At 35.9% G+C, this 25,060-nt stretch overlaps 1 protein-coding gene across 2 annotated transcripts in view; it reads right to left on the reverse strand.

The window, feature by feature from the left end:
* The window catches only part of LOC110452027 (C1q-related factor-like), a 54,156-nt gene extending 32,887 nt beyond the window's left edge, over positions 1-21,269 (reverse strand). The window contains exon 1 of one of the 2 annotated variants that reach the window (XM_021500292.1): positions 20,912-21,269. The gene's annotated coding sequence lies outside the window, so the exon portion shown is untranslated. The remainder of the gene's footprint in view (positions 1-20,911) is intronic. The other variant, XM_021500300.1, reaches the window with a different exon arrangement.
* Between the last annotated feature and the right edge of the window lie 3,791 nt (positions 21,270-25,060).

Genomic DNA, 25,060 nt, shown 5'->3' on the forward strand with positions numbered 1-25,060 from the left:
TCCTCTTATGTATTTAAAATTCGAAGAAGTTGAGTTTTTAGTCAGTTTTAGGTGACTGTGTGCAACAATTGGTTTTGTTTATTTGTACGCGTTAGTCGGCTTATCGTGATTCAGTAGTCTGTTGGGAATCACCGGCTACTTATATTGGCGTCAGTTCTCACTAAGTGGCTTATTGGCTTAGCCATTAAGCCGTTCATCGAATGTCACACGTACATATAAGGAACTCTTTCAACTTCTTGGATAAGTTTTATGAGACAAAACCTAGTATGGCGTCAACGTGCTACATGTGAACCAATAAACAATTAGTTTCTTTGGTAAGACAATTATCCTACCAAATGAACAGGAAATTCACTTCACAGATAATGGTCTATGCTTATATGAAGTTGCTACCATTAAGTTCGTTAAAGACCCTTTGGTGCAGGTTGAAATTACATTCTGCTCGCCTATAGCTGTACATAAGGAGAGGTTCACATTTTGGTTGGTGTATAGTTGTATAGTTTTGTTAGTCAGTTATTTAATCATGCATCGATAATATATATATATATCTTAATGGTTTCCTAACCCAAAAACTCATATTCGCCTGGAACACCCTCAAATGCTCCCTATAATTTTCTATGGTATCTGCGTAATATCTCTGTTATTAAGACATTACCCTTGTTTCATCGCTTTTGATTTGAATTAAGGTTTTGCCTACACACTTTTTTTCAAGAAAGTGTTCTCATCAATTAGATCTACCTTGACTGAAAGAATCCTCTACCTTAAGGGCGTCACAGAGAAATTTCCAAATCAAACGGTGATTTTTGTTATGGTTTTACGTTTGCCTTGCAATGAATATATATGCAGACAAAAAGATACAACGCACTTTATATAGATAGTATATTATGTCAACGGCTGGTGGTCAAACGAAATGAAATACTAATGGATTTGATCTAGTGACATTTAACAAATCGTCTTGATAAGGTATAACATCTACATGCTCGATATACATCAATTCTATCCCACATGTTTGTCTCATTTCAAGCAAACCGGTCAGTACACGTTCGATTAGCTATATGTATATGTATACGTTATACCTATCGATCATTCATATGTCAATTTGATACTGCAGTACTGGCCAAAATGGCAAGGTTGACACAGTGGAAAATATTTTATTGGATGGAAACAGATATATATATCCACGTAAGCCATCACAACTAGAGTGCAGGAGCCCGACTCAAGACTGCATAGCAAGAACATGTGAAAATAAATATCAATTTCTGTATATGTATTCACTAATTTAGAGGTTAAGGACGCTACAATAAAAATGTCACCTGACGAGCCATTTCAATAGAAACATGGAATCAGCACCAAGAGTTGAGGAAAAACACATTAAAACCTGAAGTATTGTAATGCAGACAGGATATCTGTTTTGATATCCACTATTCCCAGACCAGCACAGGACACACTTATTTCAAATTATACAGACGACAGTAGAAGTCGTCCTTCTGGAATGATGAGTAAGGATTGGTACACAAAACGTGTAATCTTTCAATGTCCCTTCTAAGAATTTTGTTAAAATTTGTCGTTATGTAACATTAAAAGCAGGAAAGAAAAGAAAAACAATATTGAGCAATTCGCTTCAGAGCAAACCTCACAATCACTTAATTGCAAAAACTAAGATTCACATGAGATAAACACGAATCAAACAATAAACATGCAATGAACTGATGTGACTTATCATGAACGAAAGCTTGTCGAAACGTGAACTTAAAATGACTCACACATACACTTTACATTGACTAAACATGAATACATTTTAACTGTTAAACATGGATAACCCCTGATTCAATTTGACCAACGACCAAGCTTATCTACCCGGAGGCTTAGTCTGCACCGTGGACAAGGAAAAGCAAACAGGAGAAAACATATCTTTTTGCTTATTTCAACCTAATCGACATTTCAAAGGATAACGGAGAATTTTCAAGTTAATTACCACTTAAAGGCATACGATATATTTGAATGTGCAAACGTCAACAAAAAGCTATTCAGAGATCATACGAAGGTTGTACATTTCATTTTAAACACCAGACGAACTAACAATATTTCTACATAATCCTGAAAGCTATGTAGAAGGAGCAAATATCATTAGAGTTGTCTGTACTTTCCTCGTTGTCTATGTATGGGCAGACATACTTGGTCACACAGTAGGTATCGGTCTAGAATGAGCAAACCCCTGTGGTCACATAGCTCGTCTTAACATATACATCAAAGTGCTTGTCTAGCACGGTCGGCTGTAGTCCTTGTGGAATATTTGTCAAGTTTCCTGCAATTGTCTTCATTACTGTCTAGCTTGTATCATTGAGTGCATTAGTGAGTTAAAAGATCTCAATGAAAAGGTTTAATGGTCGTTAGCATGGCCTGATTTGAAAAAATGGAATGTTTCTGTACTTGACCCAATAAATAACAATTTGAAGTCCTAGACATTTAATGGCCCGTGCAGTTTGATAGAATGTACAGGGAAGAACATGAGACGGATCACATGATATATAGAAAAAGGCTTTGTGTGTTGACATTATTGTATTATTTCTATTTTATTTATCGTGTCACACTTTTTCAATCCTTGTTAGTCACTCCTTCACGTAAGGTATCTCAGTTAATTTATTTCCTCAGCCATATTGCATTTTGACTTACTATGAAGTACATGTCATTAAACTAAAATCAGGCTAGTAACAATATTAACGGATCCGACATGTACTCGCCGATAAGTGAATTGACATAGACTCGTGCCAACATAACGATTGGTACTGAATATTTTAAGAGGTCAGCATGCATTTCGAAATAGCGGTAGCTCTCATATGTATAGTACAAATCCATAGCTTGAAATGGTCAAAATCGTTGTTTTGCGTTTCAGATGACATTGATCAAGATTTTCGGATTGCTGTTTCCTTTATCACAGTATCAGGATTTCTTGATTCCGATATCCAGAGCCATTTTTTTCCGTATCTTGGAAATTGAAATTGAATTATATCCAGCAATAAAACGTTCTCCTGGGACGATCACAAACGTCATGTGTCATTGCCGTCTGAATATTGTAAAAAGCAGGAGGATTGGAGTTGTCATTGGAACAAATGTGCACTGATGCTGTTAACATACCAGACATGTTGATATGTGAAATAAACCACTAATTGAATATGCCCGGCCAAATGATATCTATACTTCTTCACTTATTTGATCCGCTTACATCATATCAATGACAAACTCAATGATGCCGGTGTATTTAGTTAACTGGTAGGCCAGTCGTATATATTCAGTTATATTAAGGCCAAGTACAATAAAAAATACACTTTATACCGTCAACATAACTTAATACGTAAATGGGTACAAACCCCCACATCAAAGCAAAGTGCAAGTGCACTAATTTCATAGCATCAAAGTATATATGTGAAAACAACTTGACCTACTTTACCCCACTCCATACTGGTTTAATGATATTGCAAATTATAAAAGTTGTCCTTATTAATGTGGATTGTAATGTCGTCATATGACACGTTTGTCTCTCTACTATTCATTGTTCCTGGGACTTTATACTGACAATCCTTATCATGTGATGTATGTGGAGGGGGTTAACATTCATACTCCTTGTGAATATCGTGTTGTTCGAACAATTTGAAGTTTTTCCTGCTAGAAAATATTCAGTAGGACGAACTGCTGTACTCTTCTTGACATGCATTGTATATCTTTTCCATTCCTATTTCCTGAATACGTTTTCTGTGGGTCTTCTCTAGTATTAATCAGTGCTATATAATGACGTAGTTTAGTCCTGGTTATGGTATATTGTATATCTATAGCTAAACGTAGTAATTCATGGGTTCGTGACATGTATTATATATCAGTTATCATCACAAATCTAAGCTCCCTCGGGAGGACGTTGTGGCCACGTGACCTATCATAAGGTTCCATGTAGACGTTAAACTGGACAAAACAGCAGTAAGGTAACAATTCTGTAACAAATGTCTACTTTTCATTCTAGTCTCACCCCTGTAAAGCAGTTGACATGTCACAGTTGACTCGTAATTTTAATTTAGATAATGTCCTTGTGTGTAGACAGACAATGGGTATTTAATGTCCTTGTGCGTAGACAGACAATGGGTATTTCTGTGTCTACGATAAGAGCGAATAACGTCCTTGTGTGTAGACAGACAATGGGTATTTGTGTGTGTCTACGATAAGAGCGAATAATGTCCTTGTGTGTAGACAGACAATGGGTATATTGGGTCTACGATGAGTTCGAATAATGTCATTTGGGAAGACAGACGCTGGGTTCGTTTTGTATTTACTAGGAGTTCGAATAATGTCCCTGTATGTAGACAGACGATGGAACTTTTTGTGGTTTTGATGAGTCCGAGTAATGCCCTTGGGTGTAGACGATAGGGTATTGTTTTCTTCTTGTCTTATTGGGAAGGCTTTTTTCCCCTACCGGCATTATTATTTGCATTGATAAATTGTTTGACACTATCCTTCAAGGTAACAAATGTGTTAAGGATATGACAAGAATTAATAATTTCACACAAATGTCTAATGATTTTGAATAATTCCACAACAAGTGCACCTTAGCAATATTTAAAGGTCGCTATCATGCAGTCTGACAAAACTCATATACGTGCTATGCAGAATAAAGAGCCTGGCGAAGCTATAACTGCTTTGGAGAACAACCAAGGAACTATCACTACCGATGAGAGACATCCATATTTTACAATGAATATGGGAAGTGTGTTGAGAAGATCTTTCGTCTTTTTCAATGAAACTAGCCATGTTCCAAGACTAGAAAGGCAATAACAATTAACCTTGAAGCGAAAAATAGAAACAAACAGACACATTTACATCTTACTCATACAATATTGAAACTTCAGTTTCTCTTGCTATCATCACGGATGAAAAGGTTATGCTGGTTATTGTATCCTCCTAATGTATCAATATCTATGCGACGCTTTATAAGCTAAGCAGTCATTTAATATGCCACACAGATTTATCCATAAAATCATACACCATTGGCCATACAGGGACGTATATTTGAAAGATGTGTGAATATGTTGTTCAGTTTGCTGTAAGTCATCGACAGAATGTTCCTAAAATACCCAGCCTATCAAGTCTTTCTGTTACTCAGCGAAACAAAGCTAATTTTCAGAAAATACTATATCTTAATTCCGATTCATCTGCGTTTTACCTTACAATTAAGTGGACAGATTCACGTTTTATTCTTTGCCCCTAAGGAATTTGAATAGCTGCCTATTGAGCGCATTTCCCTGAATTACTCAAGTCAGAAATCAACAACCGACTAATCTCTGGTGGCGTTGACATGCTATAATGGTACAAACGTTATTGCTCAATATGAGTAAATACCCAAATACCGACGCTTTATACTACGACGGGATTTACGACAGCAATTTATCCGTCTATTTACGTAATCAACGCATAAAACGGCGCAAATTGGCCTCACTCAAAATGTCATTGGTCGCCTTGTTGACTAAGTTACACAACACTCTCTGGAAATAATGTTATTTTATAATAGAATAACAGGGTTAACATACAAGTGCAAGAAGGAAAATCAATTTGCCAGAAAAAAAATGTATATATGTTCGTATGGCACTCAGGCGATAAACATTGTACTCGATATTGAGGGAGATTTTCTCTCACATTTTAACTCAAAGGTAGATGAGCAATGCTGTTTGTGGTTATTGTTACTGTATATTGTATTGTAAAGCCGTACGCCCTATCTATATGTGGTATGCATACTATTAAGTGTATTGTTCATTAATGTTGGTTTATTGTATAGCTCTGATTATAACATCTACTTTCGTCTGAGACACAATCACATTCTGGACTTTACCTTAAGCTTCAGTGGTCACTTGACACCTATGCAATTTCAGATTCGTAGAACACAACATAATGGTAGAATTACACGATCGTAAAGATGACTATTGCTCTGCAGATCTCTATCGTGACGCACTTATACACAGAGGTCGACGACTGGCTCTGATGAGATGAAGATTAACGGATTTGCAGCAATGACCAGTGGGGTGCGTCCGCAGTGCCATGGCTGGTAGATTAACTACCCCACATACACAGGGTTAGGGCTATAGAAACCCAAAGTGTCAAACACGTCTAAGCCAATCTTATCCATCTCTGTTAAAAAGGATTAAGGTAGATGAACTGAAACGTTTCTATTTGAAATAAGAAAATGAATGGGATGATTGTACGAAAACGAATAAGGAAAATACAGAAACAACAGTTTTTTTATGTTCTAGTCCTAAAATTTGCAATTTCCGTAATGTTCTTACCGAGACCAATCTGATCACTCGTATATCACAAAAGATACCGATCGGATATTATTTAGATCGCATATAGACCAATCCGATCTGTTTTGGATCACTAAATAGACCAATCAGATATTTTATATATTTAAATGGACTTATCAGTTTTTTGGTAAATCAATAAATTGACCATTCAGCTGTTCCTGATTAAAAAGCGAACCAATTGCACCTAATATGATATGGAGTGGTTCCTATCTAATTTACACGGAAGGAATGTCTAGGGTAACATGGACTTGTTTTTATGTCTATTAGAAAGTAAATACAGACCTACCCATCCATAAACATACGTGCGGTGACATTTGAGGTGTCAAAGGCCTTAACTCTAACACACTGTTGAATCCATATTACGAGTGAATCATCAAAGTGTCAACAAAATGGAGATTCATACTTATAACCAACAAAACTAGACAAATTATAAACAAAGGCAAGATTTACATGGGGATTATTAAAACAAAAAGATTAAGCGTCTTCAGCATAGTCGATGACGTCAGCCATGTAAATGAGGTCAAATCCAAGTATGATTTCAAGTCTTCAAAGTCACAACATGGGTAGTGAAAAAAACAAGGCACATCCATAAGCATTATAAAAAGATGACTTTCATATCTCTAAGTCATGTTTCCGTATAAGATCATGATAGCGACCATACACATTGGACATGGTTTTCTTCAACCTGCATCTTTGGAAAGTCAGTGTTGTACTTTTATTCGTTAGCAGTTGACATCTAGTACTGAACTCATGATATTCGGTACAAGCTTTTGAAAACCGAATCAACAACAACGGTTTGAGAAGCAGGGATATTACTATCTTCCAAGAAGGGGAAATTCACGACCGGAAAATCGAATACCGCACGCTTATCGTACAGTGTTGTGGTACCTTATAAGCGGTCCCTGTTTGTCAAGTAAGATAAAGGAAAACAGACGATACATAGTAGTTTCAATGTAATTGATTTTAGGTTAAGAAGGGTGGTTGTTTGGTTTTAGTTACCAGTCCTGATATGTTAATTATAAATTTCAGTCTCTTATGAAACCAAAATTAAGTCAGCACGGTAACGGGACACATTTTATTATCATAGGAGAGCCTATAGTCTGCTGGGAAATCTTACCACAGAAAGATATTGCCAACCAGGATCTCAGTCACTTTCAAAATTCCACCCGCGGTATATTTTATCTGTTGTGCAAAACGTGAAACCGTTAAATAACCGTATTCCCGTATACATACAAACAGACGCCGTTAGTCCATTTCCCCTTCTGTTTCTAATCCATACTCTCTCGTTTTACACCCTTCATCAAATACATGTTTATAGATGTTTTAAAGTTGGGAATCCAACAAAATATAGATAAATATAAAATTCTAAAGAATCAACCAGGAAAGATCACATCGATCGTTTGAGAACAGGTTTACATTAGAAGGCCACACATACCTTTATTTAGCATTGTCTTCTCAGACGATCTCAAGCTGTGACACCGATTTTCTATTTAACCGACACAAACTCTCGTCAATGACCGGTGTTTGGAGAGATACCATGTTTCAATTCCGAACTTTGTTTTTATAACAAGCGGCGCTGTAGTCCCATAATAAACATTGATCATTATTTTCCGATCGAGACAATTTACTTGAACCTCTACAGAAAACTGGAACGCAATCTTCTACCGATCATCTGTCTGTTTCCAGAGAATGGATGAAAGTGGAATACGCATTAATAGCGGTTATATCAGACTGGTTACGCCTAATAGGTTTTGAGGGAGTTTAAAATGAAGTATATCAATATAAAACAAATATGCTAATACAGTGTACGCATTTTTAAATAATTTCTTTTCATTGTTTCTGTAAATCGATATAGTTCTGTTGTCACTGGAACACATATCTTTATACTTGATAGAAGGCATGTTGAACGATTATGTAAACTGTAAAAACATTAGAAAGTTCGACATGATAATTGAAATCAATTAATATGTTGTTTTCAAGTATAGATAATCGTTGATAACTTACATGTTAATTGTTTTTTTTTTTTATAGAATAAGTATACACGAGACTAACTTTACATTTGTTTTAAATATGATAGAATATAAGAGTATATTGAATTAAAAATATAAATTTCCAGCCTACTGCCATCGAAAGATTGAAGATATTTACAGCAGACTATTGCACACACATAGGGACTAACAGTGTCGCTGTCTTGGCCAAATTATATTAGTTTTATTTGAAGTTAAACTTATCGAAGACCTTATCATGTCAGCACTCAAAGATCTTGCACAGTTCTTCAATTTCACTTTAATTCACGTGACATTTAAGAAGAACCTTTTTGACAACATCGACCGTATATAGCCAATGCATTTGAAGTTAATGACAATGCAGACTATTCTACATCAGCCGTTTACCTCTATCTTAGCTTACAACATGGTTAACAAGGACGGCTTACCACTAAGCTAATTAAAAGGCGTGATTAGTTTGATTTTCTAGTCGTGACCTGTCCCTTGATTTTCTTCATCCACCATATACAGGTCAAAATTGATCTGTATTTATGGACTAACTCCTAATATCACGTTATCCAAGATATATGTCGAATTATGACATATTGACAGGGTTTTCTAGAGATAAAGGTCAGAAAGGCTCTGAGAAAGTTTTGTGGTCGCCAACATGACCTCGATGTCTTAATACGATATAAATATCCTCGAATTTTGACCATGTACATTGGTGTTCCTGGAAAATGCGGTGTCACTAAAAATCGGTTTTCCCCTACGGAAAGTGACACTTTCGTGATTTTACTTTTAATCAGAATAAAAGAGTCAATATCATTGTACCTTTTAAGGTCTCAATGTAATTCTTTCCTTCCTTCTTTCATTGCTTCAATTTCATCTATACTTTGTTACCGTCTACCGTGTAACATGACCTGTAAAGGTTTAGAACACCTAACGTCAGAAGAAAAAAAGAATAAGGTAAAAATCATATATTTATTCGTACAATACACATAAACCATAAAGTCCATAAAACATTAAGATATTCCACCGGGATTGTGCTGAGTCTGTGGCGGTAGTGGTTTATTTAGCTGCTGGTGCTCGCTCGATGGATCATGCAGACAACCACCGGAGTGATGCCGAACACAGGACAAAAGGACGCACGATATACTTGATTGATCCGGACCGGAAACATCCTAACCGTGTCCGCTCCTGGGCAAATATCACATATCTTACCAACACTGTTACTTTAGCTCTTAAACTAAAAAAACCCACATCGACTCTTTGATCCCAAATGACACTCCGACTTAAACAGTCGACTCCACGTCAATATCTAATCATTAATGCACTCGAATATAGGGTTGACGATACCGTGCTCCTCACTCAAAAGTTAGTATAAGATATCAATTAGTGATCCTGAATTTCGCTGTGAATAGTGGACATATGTTACATTTTCGTCAGTATAACCTAGCCTCGCCACAATCAACTTCAAACATGTATCCCTCTCATCGCCACCAACAAAAGAATAACTAAAAATATTTTTTTCGTAAATTTACTTTGCAAGTCTTTTAAATTTATAACTAAGCTAATGGATGTATTTCACCTGTCGTTGCGTGCTTGTATTTATGAGTTTAGCAATAATGTTCTTTCATGATACATCTGTAGTGAATTGCTTGATTTCCTATATTTGTGATATAGATTGAATCGCCATTGACTTTCTACGTTAATTCAAAATCAAGTATAAGTAAACGACATTGCTTTTAATCACCCACAATTGTTCTGAGATATATTATACATTCGTTGCCCTTTTTGTAGGGCAAAATGAGTAGTGATCAAATGAACCCATGTGTGATGCATCTTGCTGACTCTAGAGACGACACGTGTGAGGGAAATAGGACGGGAAAATTTCAGTGTGTGAGGTAAAAAAAAACAGTGTTTATTTTAATTCTGCATCAAATGTGATCATTGATGTTGAATCAGATACGTTATTGTAAGAATACGTATGATGGCATTCGTATATCTTTACACAAGGTTGACGACAGTGTTCGTGATGAAAGTTCTTAAGACGATTGTGCATCTGGAGAATTATCATTATTGCATCCTTAATTGTGTATCATAATGAAAGCGCGTCAATTTGTGGTCGAAAATCTTTTGTCAGCAGGTACATTTGTATGTTGTCGATTCTTACCGTTGCATTTATACCTCATATTAATATACAATGAAATGTCATGAAGTTTACGTCCTTTTAAACTGAAAAAAGTTATTGTGTAATAGTAACGGATTGTGCCTCATATATTTCACCAATTTATATCTAATTAAGTGATTGCCACGAACGATGAAGGTAATACACAGTGATAGAAAAAGCAAAATGGCTACGAAATCAAACGAAACGAGATAGACCGGTATGAATTAGCTCGAAGCAAAATCGGATGATAGCAGAATTAATTGATTAACTCAACGATATTTGAACTTTATTCTGTATGCGTTCCACATACATCAAATGCTCACATAAGAATCATAACAAATGAAGAATAAGGACAGAGTCTAACATCCTGTTGTTCCACTGTGTGTTCCAAAGGGGTTCTTCAGACAAAAACGCATTAATAAAAGAAATGTCTAAGATAACTTTTAGAGTTGCAAATAAGGAAAAACAAACAACCTCCTAATTTAGATTGTTTCCCATTTACATTTAAGTCTCAGCAAGAGAAGTACAGTAATAAAGTGATTGCTCTGACATTTTGTTAAACATTCTTTGAGTAATCGCTACAAACCCGGTCCCTAGGAAAAATATAAGAGGGAATATTATTATTGTTGTTTACTTTTATTGTTAAAAAAATGTCATTACTTTCAATCCAACTGTATCTTATTTGACATTGCAATCTTGTACGGTACCATGTGAATAAAGCGTCAGATATAACACACTGGTACATGTAGATAAGGTATATATATCCTGTTGGTATGACATCACATACTAGTACAATGTATGTACCAAACTATGACCAGACAAGATTGAGACCCTTCGCCACAGAACAAGGAGAATTAGAACATGTGTTCCGAAAGGGTACTTACCTTCTGCGTCAATGCAAGGCACGTCTAGGTCAAATGTAAGTAGTGTCACGTTCTTAAAGAGAAATTGATCGTTTATGTAGACAATAGAGAATGATTTAACGTTTGTAACATGTTCAGTCATTGAAGCAAATAAACAAACGTTGAGAGTAATATGTCAAGATAATACTAGACATTACTAAGCAATTTACAAATACAAAAGCTATAGTTGCAAATAAAATTAAGGACAAAAGATATACAAATAAGTGTGATAATAGTGATAACAGTTATAGGCACTATCAGGACATTTCAGACAGTCGCAGATTTGTCAGGCAAACTGTATCGCTTTCCTATGTGTACACTAGCTACATACACAAGTATGGCATTATCCGCCCCTGTACTGTCCCCGACGTATGATTCATTGATAAGAGTTTTTTCTTCATTGCCACAATAGAAGACAGAAGACTATGTAGTATAAAAACACTAGAATAAACAAAACAAGGAAATACTAAAGGTTTGGTTTGGTTTAATTTTGTTTAACGTCATATTAACAGCTAAGGTCATTCAAGGACGTGCCTCCATGTGTGTAGTGTGTTCGTGCTTGCATGTGTGTATGCAGGAGACAGAGTATGTTGGTGAAATACTAAAGTTGATATTTAGTGTGTCGATGCAGAAAGCAATAAAGTATATATTAACCGCATCATAAAGCTGTTTCTCCCATTTCGGGCACATCGGTGGTACTTAAGATAAAACAATGGAATACCTGTCTAAATCATTCCGAAACTTTCTTTCTTTTCTAAAATACCATCTCGAAACCTGATTAAATTTGCCTTATTTCTAGGCAAATGTCATGGAGAATTGATATGTGCTTTGGGAGTCATATGATTTTGCACGAGTCAACAACTGCTTTTTATCCTTGATGAAACTAATGCTTTATTGGAGGTAACGGTGATGTTTCCCATGGGAAAAGGGCAAAGGCAAAGTACAAAAGCTCAATATTTGAAATGTTGTTTTTGAATTTCTAATAATTCTTTATATACATCGAAACCCTACAAACATTTTATCATAGTAAAACGAAACAAAAACCATATTATATTAAACATTGGTAAACCACAACAGAGCGGTCGTAGGAGGTTTTCATCTGTTTTAAAGAAATAACCATACATCATGAGGATAATGCAATATCTGGGGAGGATCTTAAAAGGCATGATAGCATCATGACATCGGAATATTTCCAGTAAAAGTCGGATATCCATTGCTTTATTTGTTTGAATACGAGCTCTGACAATTCGAATTAAGTATGTCAACTCCAACAAGGATAATCAAGAAATGAAATCAGCTTGTTTTTGCAAAAAAAACAAAATGTTATTATTTCGTTGATTAGAAGACGTATAAGGTTCTGTTTTCTTCTTTTGAACAAACATATGGAAAGCCGTAATGGACAAGTAGGTATGATTAATTTATAGATTGAGTGTTTGGTCATTTAACAGAGGTTAAACCTCGACATAAGAACAGAAGAAAACAACACCACTTCCAGCTGAAACTCAACGAAACAAATCGAATTTGAAATCAACACTACAAGGCAACAATGAATGTCACAAACCATCACAATAGAGCGCAGAGACAAGATCATGGGGCGTGTCGGAAGCGTAAACGTTTCCTGTATTATGCGTGACACTTTTTACCTTTCCCATCACATCGAGAAAAGTGAACTGGTCATCAAGGGGGTACGATTGGTTAAAGTGTCGTTGATCATCAAACATAAGGAATATCATAGGTGGGAATACGTTTATGATGACGACGAATATAACATATCCTCAGCATGGACCTCAAGTCTAGCACCGGGGCTATAAGGTGAAGTAGACAATAGCACACCATATCACAACGCCTTCGGGCGAGGAGAGGGGCATAGCGGGCGCTATTAGAAATATTAAATTCCGTATAGCAAGATATTTCCGCGGTAATGAAATGTTCGCGATTTCGCGGGTCAAGTATGTAAACGCAAAAATATGTCCGCAGAATAATATGGCAAGTGTAAACATTAACCGCGACAATAAACTTCATAATGGTTATGTTGTCATAAAACAGAGCGCATGTTTCATATACATCAAATAGTTTTCTTGATGATATGCTTAACAACATATACTAACTTGTTCTTGTTTAATATGCTGTCATAAAGCCTATAAAGGGCCTGTTTCCAGTAATGTTAATTCTCCATAGGAGCCTGCCCCCGTATAATTTCTTATCTAGCTCAACTACTGTTTTTTTCTTTTCCGAAGAATAATTTTACACCTTTCCGACACCCAGATTTCATAATTTCAGTGAAAATGTATTTTTATAAAGTTGTCAATTTCAGCATCAAAGACATAAGTTCGTAAATAAAAGAAGGTTATCTCGAAATTGTAATTCGCAACATAGTATAAATTTCTTTTGATAAATATTTCCAAAACATCGTGTTTATTCATAAAACATAAAAAAAAAAATTTTCGGATGAAAATGCACTTGCAGAGACACAATTATGAAGAAAAATGCCATAAAATTGCAATTTTCTCCCGTTATATAGTTTTGGATGCAAATTTCCATCAGAAAATCGGATAGAGCTTTACTTGTTTCATATGTGTACCAAAAATCAGCTAATTCCATGTGGTGGAACGTTCTCATATCGCCGCCTGAATGTGGTTGTAAATTGAAAGAAAAGGGGAAATGAGTAACAACCTTGTCTGAAACCCTATTATATAGCTTATTATATACAAACTTTTATATTGAATATCAGAGCGGATATTTTCATGACAGTTTTATGATGTGTAACGACTAAATAAACAGTATCGATATAAAGATTTACACTGAGGACACCCTGATACATGAATACTGTTCTATCTCAAGTTGTCCTCTTCTGAATTTTCTGATCGTGTGGCCTTGTACATTTATCCGTATCTTCTTGTCTTTGTCTATACGTTTACGGAATCATTGACTCGACGCTAGCTATTCTTGTCTCACTTTCCTTGTTTTATTGTCCCATCTCCAAAGCGTTGTGGCTCTGTCAGGGTTGGGACCCTGACTTGTCTCACTTTCTTTGTGCCTGCCGACCACGCCACATCGAATAGATAGATTATCCATATGAAATACTTTATTTTGTTCTAAGTAATCAATCAATTCTGCGCTTCTTGGAGGTATTGAATGTGATTTATTATATTGTCTTGTTATTTTGTGTAATTAGTTGTTCGTTATTTATCACACATTTTCGCATAATTGTACCAAACTACTAAGTATTAGCTGTTTACAGCAATCATCGGTGGCTTGCTATTTTGTTACTTTATCGACGCTTCATAAACCAATCGTTATTGTTTCAAGATGGAGGGTAAATGTGTTGGAGAAGGGTGTCAAGTATACTTCAAGAAACGTAGTGGCAATAAGAACAGAAGTGCACGCAATGTAAATAGTCCACAATATAAATGGCTCCTAGATACGCTGGTGCAACAAGGATTGATGTCAGCAAAGGAACAAGCACTTATTTGCCAGAAGTGCTACATGAAGTATCTTCGGAACAAAAATCAGCCTGAACCTGAACCCGAGCAGAACCAGGAAATAGAGGAAGAAGACGACTCCCCGTCCCATATCCTGCCGTTGCTGACCCTTCATGATCTTTTGAATGGATCATCTTCACACAAAAAATGCTGTCTCTGTCTTGTTACCTTTGCAAGAAATGGAACAAAATCATCAGTCTTACCAAAACGTGCAAGACATCACCTGATCTATTCACACAAACTGTGGTGTCCCACCTCATCCCGCGTCTGCTCCATTCACCTTATTGGTAACGACTTAGATCCGTCTACAGAGGTTGTCCTTGATGGTAGAGGTTCCTTGGAATCTCAGTTACCATCAAAATCGTCCGAAATCATTAATGACCTCCTAGAGGTGTCGCACGTCCTTTCACAGAACCAGTCTGCGTTTACAATAAGCTTTTCTTCTCTTGATGACTCGGCATGCATGGCCTGGACAGGTTGGTCCAAAGATCAGTTCCTCGAAATCCACTCGCACTGTTCCCCATATCTTTCATCTGGTATATATACCAAGACTACACACGATGCTCTATTACTGTTCTGGGTAAAACTGAAAACCGACATTTCCTGGAGTCAGTGTTCTTCTCTTTTTGGAATTTCCAAGTCAAGTGTGTCCAAAACTTTCCACTCCATAGTACAGGCATTAGACACATCGATAGTCCCACAATTTCTAGGTCCGGATCACTTGACAAGAGAACAGTTGCTCGGGCACAATACTGTCTTTTCAGAAGCATTTTTTGGAGATAAAGCCACTGCCATATTAGATGGCACCTATATTTATATCCAGAAAAGCTCCGACCACAAGCTCCAGAGAATGTCCTACTGTGGCCAGAAGAAGAGAAACTATCTCAAATTCATGAGCATCGCCTTACCAGATGGCTACATTCTGGACACAGTAGGACCATTCACTGGCAGCGAAAATGATGCTACAATTACAAAAAAAGTCATGGACAAGCTAGTTACTTGGCTACAACCAGACGACAACGTTGTCGTTGACCGAGGTTTTAGAGATGTCCTACCAGTTCTCGAAGCCTCTGGCCTCAATGCTAGCATGCCGTCATACCTGAAACCCGGTCAAAGTCAACATTCTGACGTCCAAGCAAATCTTGACAGAACTATCACCAAATCGAGGTGGATTGTGGAATCCTATCATGGTCGTCTGAAACACTGGACGTTCTTCCGAACGCAATTGGTGTCTAACAGCTTTATCAATGTCATCGAGGCTTTGCTTCGAACCGTCACAGCCTGTCTGAATGGTATTAGAGGACCGATCTACCAGAGATCTCCAGAGAGAGATGCCAAAGATAGGCTAATGGCTGAACGTATGAAGGACCGTTTGACAACACCGAATGGTTTAGCTCAGAGAGTCAAGACAGATCCGGATCTATCTAGACGGGCAAGGTCCGAGTTTGTCAAGATGGATGCATCTTCCGTACTGTTTCCCCGTCTCGATCTTGATTACTTGAGAACCATTACGTGTGGAACGTATCAGATATCTCTGGCTCCTGGTTACATCGCCGAACATTTAAGTGATGACGGAGACTATGAGGTGTGGCTTTACCAGCACTCCCCAGACCTTCTCCGATGTCAAATACATTCTCGACACAAAAGCCAAACGAAATATAACGTTTGGATACGGTTCACCGTTTCACCCGATGTTGAGGCCCCAATAAAGGACTACTACTGCCAGTGCCCAGTTGGAGAGAGAACGATGGGAATGTGTGCGCACATCTCCAGTATCTTGTACTACCTTGGGTATTACAGGACGCTGGAAAACCCTCGACCATTACAACCACAGGTAAAGAAATTCCGACAAAACTTGAAATAGTTTTCCATGCGGCAACGGAGTGCATATGTCGAAAGTATGTTTGGGGCTCGATATGAAAGATCCCCGTTACCATGTGACTAACCAAACTTATAAATATAGGTATTATACAATCGCCCGTAGCTATGAACACTCCCGTAAATGCGAAAACCAACCAAAATCATAAGGAACACGTTTTGTTTGTTGTTCTGTCTATTTGTCAGCCAATGTCTTCAACCACGGGGACTTGTGAAGTAGCCATCTTGGATTTTTTTTATGAAAAAGTGTTTCTCTCACTTTTTTTCATATCTGTGTACATATTCTCAACATACCGAGCAAATACTCTCGTTTTTTTGTTAATTATCTAAAGAAAGTCGAAAATCGGCAATTCAACCATAGGCTAATTCAACCCAACATTTGAAAATGTTCCACCACTTACATTTTGATGATTTTTCCTCTCATCAATAGCATATTACGTACTGTTTAATAGGATAAAAATTGGTTTGCATCCAACGCCCATAAAAGGGTGTATTCTCTAAAAAACACAGTTTTTGTGTCTAAAATGTTATCATCGAAAATGGCATTTTTGAGATTGTTTCTTCCATAAAACAGCCAAATGGCGCGATGGAAACATGATTTTTTGTCACAATCATGCCATGAATGTATTCTTTACGTTGACCATCATTTGATTATATTTTCATTAACATTTTACATAATATGCACATTTTATCAACACTTAGACAGCTTCTGAAAGGTACAACTTTGAGGAGCCATAAAAATCAAACCAAGTGACCTAAATCTTTATACTTTATAGATTTGTGTCCACAACGGCATGGGCAATGCACCACCAACATAAAATTTGAATCAGAGAAGGGGCCGTTTTGGAAACCGGCCCTTTGACTATTTGATACGTTCTATACCGAGTGTTCCATCTTTGTGCTAAGACACCGCAGATTATTTGTGGGTCAAAATCGCGAAAATTTAAGCCCGCGGGAATATGTTTATACCCCCGTTATACGGTAAAAAAGAAATAAAATAAATTAAAAAAAATACTTACATTTTAGTGCGTAAAAAAAAGTGTTTGTTTGAACTGTTAAAACCTTTTGTCGCAGTAAGTCATTGTTTATTGATGTTCTTTACAGGAATCCGACAAAAGTTACTCAATTACTGTTTTATAAATGTGTTTGTCTCTTTCCTGTTTCCTTACATATGACAGTTTATATGATTATTCTATACGATATGGAGGTTTTAATATAAAATTGTCATTCCCTCTTTGTATTATAAAAGAACTAAACTAACATTAATAGCAGTAGATCGTCTTCAATGACCCTGAGGAAATGTATGCTCTGCTTTAGTAATTTCATTTCGACGCTTAGATCCTCGTTCGAAGGTGATCTTAAATACTTAAAGTCACGAACAGAAAAAAACTCATTCTAAGCCTTAAACAGCGACACTTAACGTTATTAACACCCATGATGGAACCAGCATGAATCCCACTTCGCCTAATAGCATATTCAGTTATAGAATTTACTGTTTTATGAACATTTCAGTTGAAATTGACATCCAACTTTATGGCACCAGCGACAAGATTAGACCTTTCAAAAATAATAGTATCTAAAAATTCTTCCAGTCTGGGATATAATGCCTGAAAATCGTTTGAACAGACAATTCAAATATCTTAAATCTCGTAAACATCACATGCAACGTAATTATCGACAATGATGCTATATTGGTAAACGGTAGCTTACTTTCAACGTATTAATTATAAGTTGATATACATACGGTTAGTCAGTATATTACCAATAACTGCCGCGATGTCGTGAACAGTAAGAGCATGCGTCGGCAGCAGTAGAACAAATAATTGGTTAAATTCCCCGAAATGGTCCTGGAATTATCTATAAATTACCGTTGGGATTACAGAGACGGATGTAATTTCAATTGATTTTTACTGTATGAGAAATTCGAAAAAATAGCATTCATGCCGATTCAATTATTGGTGATAATAACGCTGAGTGTCACTTTTTGCTATTAAAGTTTCAAATGTATTCGTTTTGACATTTTAAGTGTTTATATAACGTTCAGATTTTTCGTTAATTGTATGTTTCTGATATCTAATTATTATCAAACAGTGTAAGTGTGATATACGAAAAGCCGTTAGGCTATAATTGAGGTTATATCATATTCATTTCTCACGCTAGTGCTTTAATGGTTTGTCTGATATTTCAATTAATAAGATTTTATATTATTGTAATTCATTGATAAGGACAAACAATATATGCAGCATTCGTGAATTTGAATATTATTGAACAGGTGCTTCGGAATACACACTAGTTAAACAACATACATGAATATTTTGTCTTTAAGAATAACATCGATATCTTAAAATGACACTTCTGCATAACTTTTGTTTTTAATTTTGCTGAAAAGTCCTTATTTTGAATAAAATCATTTGAAATACATAACACATGTATGTACTTCGCTATTACAAGGCACTCAAAAGGCAGACAAGCTACGAAGCCGCCTCGCTTGATTGGAGCAAATGTAACATTGCTTGAATACCCCAATCGAGCAGAGCCATCCGCGTCTTCGTAACGCGTATTTATCCTTTTACGTCTATATATAGCTTTAAGTAATATACTTTTCTCATTGATAATACTAAGAAGCGGCGTTTGGATTAAGATTAATTCGTCAAAACCATTCTTAAAATATATGTCTGGAATACATTGGGGAGTTCTCGTCAGTTGAAATGAAATGTTGAAATGTTGCATGCAATCTCTAAATCAAAATACTTTCTATTACATCACTATTGTTTTCATGAAGCTTTTCCTGGATGAAAGGAATAATTTCATTACTTTAGACGACATTAAATCAAATACAGCTTAATCTAATTCTCTTTCAAGTCCTGCAACTTCTTTACCTTTTTAAAATGTTGTATGTTTTTTTAAGACTATTGGTGATACCCCGACGATGCATCCATACACGCTTTTTATTATATATATACATTATTTTTATTGCATTGGAGGAGAATCATAAAGACGATAATTACAAAGGTCGGCCAGGAAATAAAGCATTATATTTCTTACCTACCAATCCATGGCCTTGCCACTATATAAAAATGTGTTCATATGGCACACACGATATATACCGGTTTTTAATTGAAACAATGAGTTTGATCAATTAATATTGTTTTCTTTGCGATTAATTTTTTTTAAATAAATTCATATAAGTATTGATCAGCTGTCAGTGTGCAATGCATAGCCAATATAATGATTGAGAAATAATTGCTTGAAAAAGCTTCAGAGGTATAATACAGCGAGACATCGAGACTTGAACCTATACAAACGGCACCCTAAATTGGAATTGCTTTCAGCATTTTATATAGCTACATTATGTTTTCCTTTAGTTTCTATCTCATTTTCGTCAGCGAGTTTCGCGACTTCAGGAATTATCTTTGTTTACCTGCTATTTCTGTCTTATTTATTTTGCCAAACAAACAAACAAATAAGGATTCTAAGCAATATATTTTACTCTTACTAACTATATTAGCTTTTACTATGCTTATATGATCATCCTTAGCGAACGGTGAGACTCGAACTTGTCTACACAACACGTTGGTCCATTGAACACTAAAAAACACTGTTTTTCTAAAAAAAATACCGTAACTATGTAAACCAGCATAATGGTAGAACTACGCTCATTGTCAGTGTTACAACGAATAAAAATCACAACGGAAACGAAAATATAATAAATTTGTTTTGCATATTTGTTAAAATGTTGCAGGTTGATGTCCATAATCTTTGGCAAAACTTCCTTTTTTGATTGCTTTTGAAAGCACAAAAATACTAATCGTGGATAAAATATAAAGAAAACACTCTTATTTACTAAATCATCCATATTATATTTTAATTTAAATTAACATGATCAATTCTTCCAACTTTTGAGTTTTTCACATTCACACAGGTTCAACGAAGATCATTTCCGAGTCTTTCATTATTTAACACAACCTACAGCAATCATCAATCTACCTCAGGATTATGTCCCTAATTCCGTTTACACGTCCACTGTTTATAAGTCTTAAACATATATTGTTGTTCTTGTTCATGAATTTACATTATTTATTTATCTTTTTAATTTTGGATTGGTGAATTGCATCAAACAGTTACATAAGCAACGGTATATAGAAAGTACATAACTCACCTTTTTTGATGACGATGTTACGTTGATAAGGAATTCTTCTTGTATCAGTACACTTACGCGTTCTAGAAACTTATAAAGATAGACGAAATGTTCGGATGGCAATGATTGCTTTTAAGAACACTTCCATTAGATGTCTCTTGGATTTTACTCCGATTGGGATTCTAAACAGCTCCGATCATTTTCTAAGAGTTCCAAATACATTCCGTTATGTTCAGCACTCGGAAATATCCGATTCAATAATCTGGAGTTAATGAAAATCAAATAACCGCTGAAAGTAAAGCCATAACATTAGGTATCCAGCACACATAAATTGTTGTCGTCTGCTCCGAACCACATCCTGTTGGAGATTGCAAAAACATGTCGTGGTGAATCCAATAGCTCTCACGTCTAGCTTGGAGTAACTTGCTGCGTATCAGTCGTTATCGCTTGTGGACACAATTAGCGTGCTATCGTAGTGTGCGAAAACCATACCAGATATAAAGTGCGTGGGAAATGAAAAGCGTACATTATTGACGTTGTAGTTTATAAGGTGTTTAGAAGGATACCCTCTTCCGGTGACCAAGTAAAACATGCGCAAATGTATACAACCACGAGGTTGGTTTTATCGATTTCTGTACAGATGTTTGAACTTCAAAGAAATATTTTCTAATTTGTTTGAATAGTTAATTAAATATATCGATAAATTCAGTACAGTAATTAAACGTGATCGTTTGCTTTTTCGCTGACTCTCTGTTTTTTATGTCGTGACCAAAATACATGGCATCAGTGGAGTTCATACTTTTAATTTATACGAATTTCACCAATCTAACTCCAATCATTGGAAACTAATTTGGAAAATTTAACACAGCTGTATTGCGACACTGTGAAGTTAATTTTGTAAATATCAGTTCACCGATTAATCCCTCTACTCTCTTACCAACACAATGTGGGAATTTTTATGTTTATGGCCTTGAAAAAAGAAACGATTGCAATATTTTTCAATATATTATGCGCGGATTGGTCGAGTGGTCAACACTCCGACCTTCCACGCAGGCGACCGGGGTTCGATCTCCCAAGTCGTCGTTCGCATGCATATTTAGGTGAAGTGTTTTTCTCCTGCCCACACAACTCCAACAACCCAGGTGGAGGATACATTGGTCTAAGGTGGATGCTGCTGTGAAGAAGCACTATAAATGATGCCGTTGGAAGCACGGTCCCACTACAAACAGAACACATCACATCTCCAGCACACACGCAGGCACATACACATAGGGTGATATTTAGCCAGGTGGCATAGGACTAGTATGTAGCGCCTGATAAGGCAGGTCCTGCGAATTCCTCAATATTGTATTGATTAATGTATATGCTAATTGTATTAATTTTATATCTATGTACTATGTAAGCGCTTTAGAGTGGATTATGTTAGCTAAATAGGGCGCTATAGCAAATGCTGTATATAATTATTATTATTATTATTTATTATTAGAACTTGCAACCATCCGAAACGTGTTGCTACAACTGGAACCAGTTAAGATCGATTGTTCCGAATTGGTCGATGGAACTGTATCTAGACACTTAGTACGTTATTTCTGAGAAACTGGAATATTAAATCAAGATTATGATAATATATTGAATCAAGTAGTTCATTACATTGGGGGCATTCAGGGGGCAAATATCAATCGGTAAAAAGTGAAAATGTTGTACGATATAGCATCAAATATTGATACACGGAGGGTAAGTAAAATACTGCTTAGCTTAAAAGACTTCCTCAAGTTGAAATGTTATTCCAGTCAGTAATTGATTTAGTCTAACCTGGAATCTTCGGCGTTATGTTAACTGTATTTGCATTGATTTTTAACTTTCATATACGTCACCGGAAAGTCATAATCAAAGTTGATAAAGGCAGTGTTTAGCCAGCACACCTTATCCCAGACAAAATGTACCGTCAGAGGCATTTATCAACTGGTGTGATTACGCCACATTCCAAACCTTCCCATGCACCACAGGTTTTAGTTAAGGTGCTTGCATTACTGTATAAAAATGGAAATGGAAACGATAATGAGTATTGAAAACGGATATTTTCCTGGTCCCCCTATCTATGGTATCTAGGTATGCTTTTTAAAATTTAAATCACCTATCTCATATTTTTTTATTTGTCAATTGTATCTTTGATAAACATACTTATTAATCACAATTGCATGGTCGATACATTACTATTGCCTGTATATGTATCCTTGTCACAATTCAATTTAAATGTTTATTTTGGTTTTGTGAATCCTCAAAATTACATTGTTTCAGCTGCAAACGCCAAAAATAGACAAACCGTTAAATTAAAGTATACATATAATGGCAGTAAAAGTAAAGTGAATGTGCAACATCAATACGTTATACAAGGGAAAAGAAATTCACTAGCGTTGGTCGATGGCAAATCAATGCAGAAAGAGTTTGCATCCAGTCATCATGGCACTGCAGGATTGTTAAAGACAATCTTATTGGTTAAGCAATTAAGTATCCTATATAACAATATGAGTTAACGCTAACCCAGGGGTACAAGTTTCGTGAAGTTTCCTACATCAAATTCTATGTTTTTGATCAACACCTATGATCCGGACATATTCCGGAAAAATGTAAATACAGGAATTGCTGTATTCAATTGCATTTTTGTTTAGACTAATCTGCAATATTAGAACATTTGTATTTTCTCAAATTTTCTTTTCTTTCGATGCTTCAGTGGTATTTCCCCAGGGACCTTTAGTTACCAGTAACCCATAATGAGAATAGTGAATGGCCCTATTGTCAGTCGACGCCGCCATCTTACCACATGAGCTGAAGTACGGTCCCATTATCAGTTGGCACCCCAGTCATATGGCAGTATATATGTTGTGGCCGCATCATCAGTGGACTAAGGCTGTTGTGTAGGCCAATCATAAGTGGGAACCGTTATCACGTGACCTGAACTGTTGTGATCCCCCAACACTTGTTCCGTGAGCCTTTTGCCTATTAAATATTCAATAATTACTTTTTATTACTTTGTTATTTGAGATATAATTATAATCTTGGTCTTTGTATCGTTCAATTACCAAGGCCTTCTAATCTTATTCATAAGGTACAATGATTTAGCAAAACATGGTATTTATATAATATATAAATGAGGTGTGATTCAAACTCATCAACTCTACAACCAAGTTAAAATTCATATACACAAGATACATTAATATAATATCTATAATAAGATAAAAAATTCCAATGATCAAGTATGGCGACAACGAGGTGTTCGTTTCCCATTGAATCTGCAAGTGACATCAGTGATAAACAAAATACCCTCGTCCACATTGATTTCCTGATCACAGCGAGACATCGACAAACCTCAAACATGCTACTCACTGCGCCTCTATCAATATGTATTTGCACATAGTTCTTATATCATCACGGTCTAGAAATAAATTGTGTGTGGTCATGCAGGTTTGTCTCGGTCTATAACAAGCATGGTCAGGTTTATAAATCGTTGATATAATAATACTGACATGAGTATACATCAAGTGGACGAAACGATATACGGGAGAGGCTTAAAATTAGAACTTGATCGTGTGAAGATAGAGTCTGAATAAAACAATATTTCGTAAATCCATCTACTTATTTGTCAAGAATGTGAACTATGTATGGATATGTTTATTTTATATACTTTGCGTTGATTGCAGTCAGTCTGCTAAAGCACTGTTAGCTTAAATATGCTACTTTGATAAAAAATAATATGTGTTGTGTATACATGTTTACAAAGTTCTATTTGCGCTTTAAGTTCTTTAAAATATCCGGAAGTTAGATGAAGTCAGACTCGGATCTAGAATTTTGAATTGTTAAGGTGAATTAGGAACGAAACGGAAATATTCAAACAGCATTTCTTTTCTTTTTGGAATCTTTGATAAACATATCTATCGTCTATATACTAATTTATACTACCCACCGGTATCATGATAAATTCATTACCATGCGACGTTATTATTATTATTTACTATTATTTATCTATGTACTATTTTATACTACCCATCGGTATCATGATAAATTCATTATCCGGGGTCGTTATTATTATAACTTACTAGTATTTATCTATATACTATTTTATACTACCCAAAGGTAGCATGATAAATTCATTATTATGGGTTGTCAACGTTT

The sequence above is a fragment of the Mizuhopecten yessoensis genome, unplaced genomic scaffold, assembly GCF_002113885.1.
Source record: "Mizuhopecten yessoensis strain PY_sf001 unplaced genomic scaffold, ASM211388v2 scaffold717, whole genome shotgun sequence".
NCBI classification, from domain to species: Eukaryota; Metazoa; Mollusca; class Bivalvia; order Pectinida; family Pectinidae; genus Mizuhopecten; species Mizuhopecten yessoensis.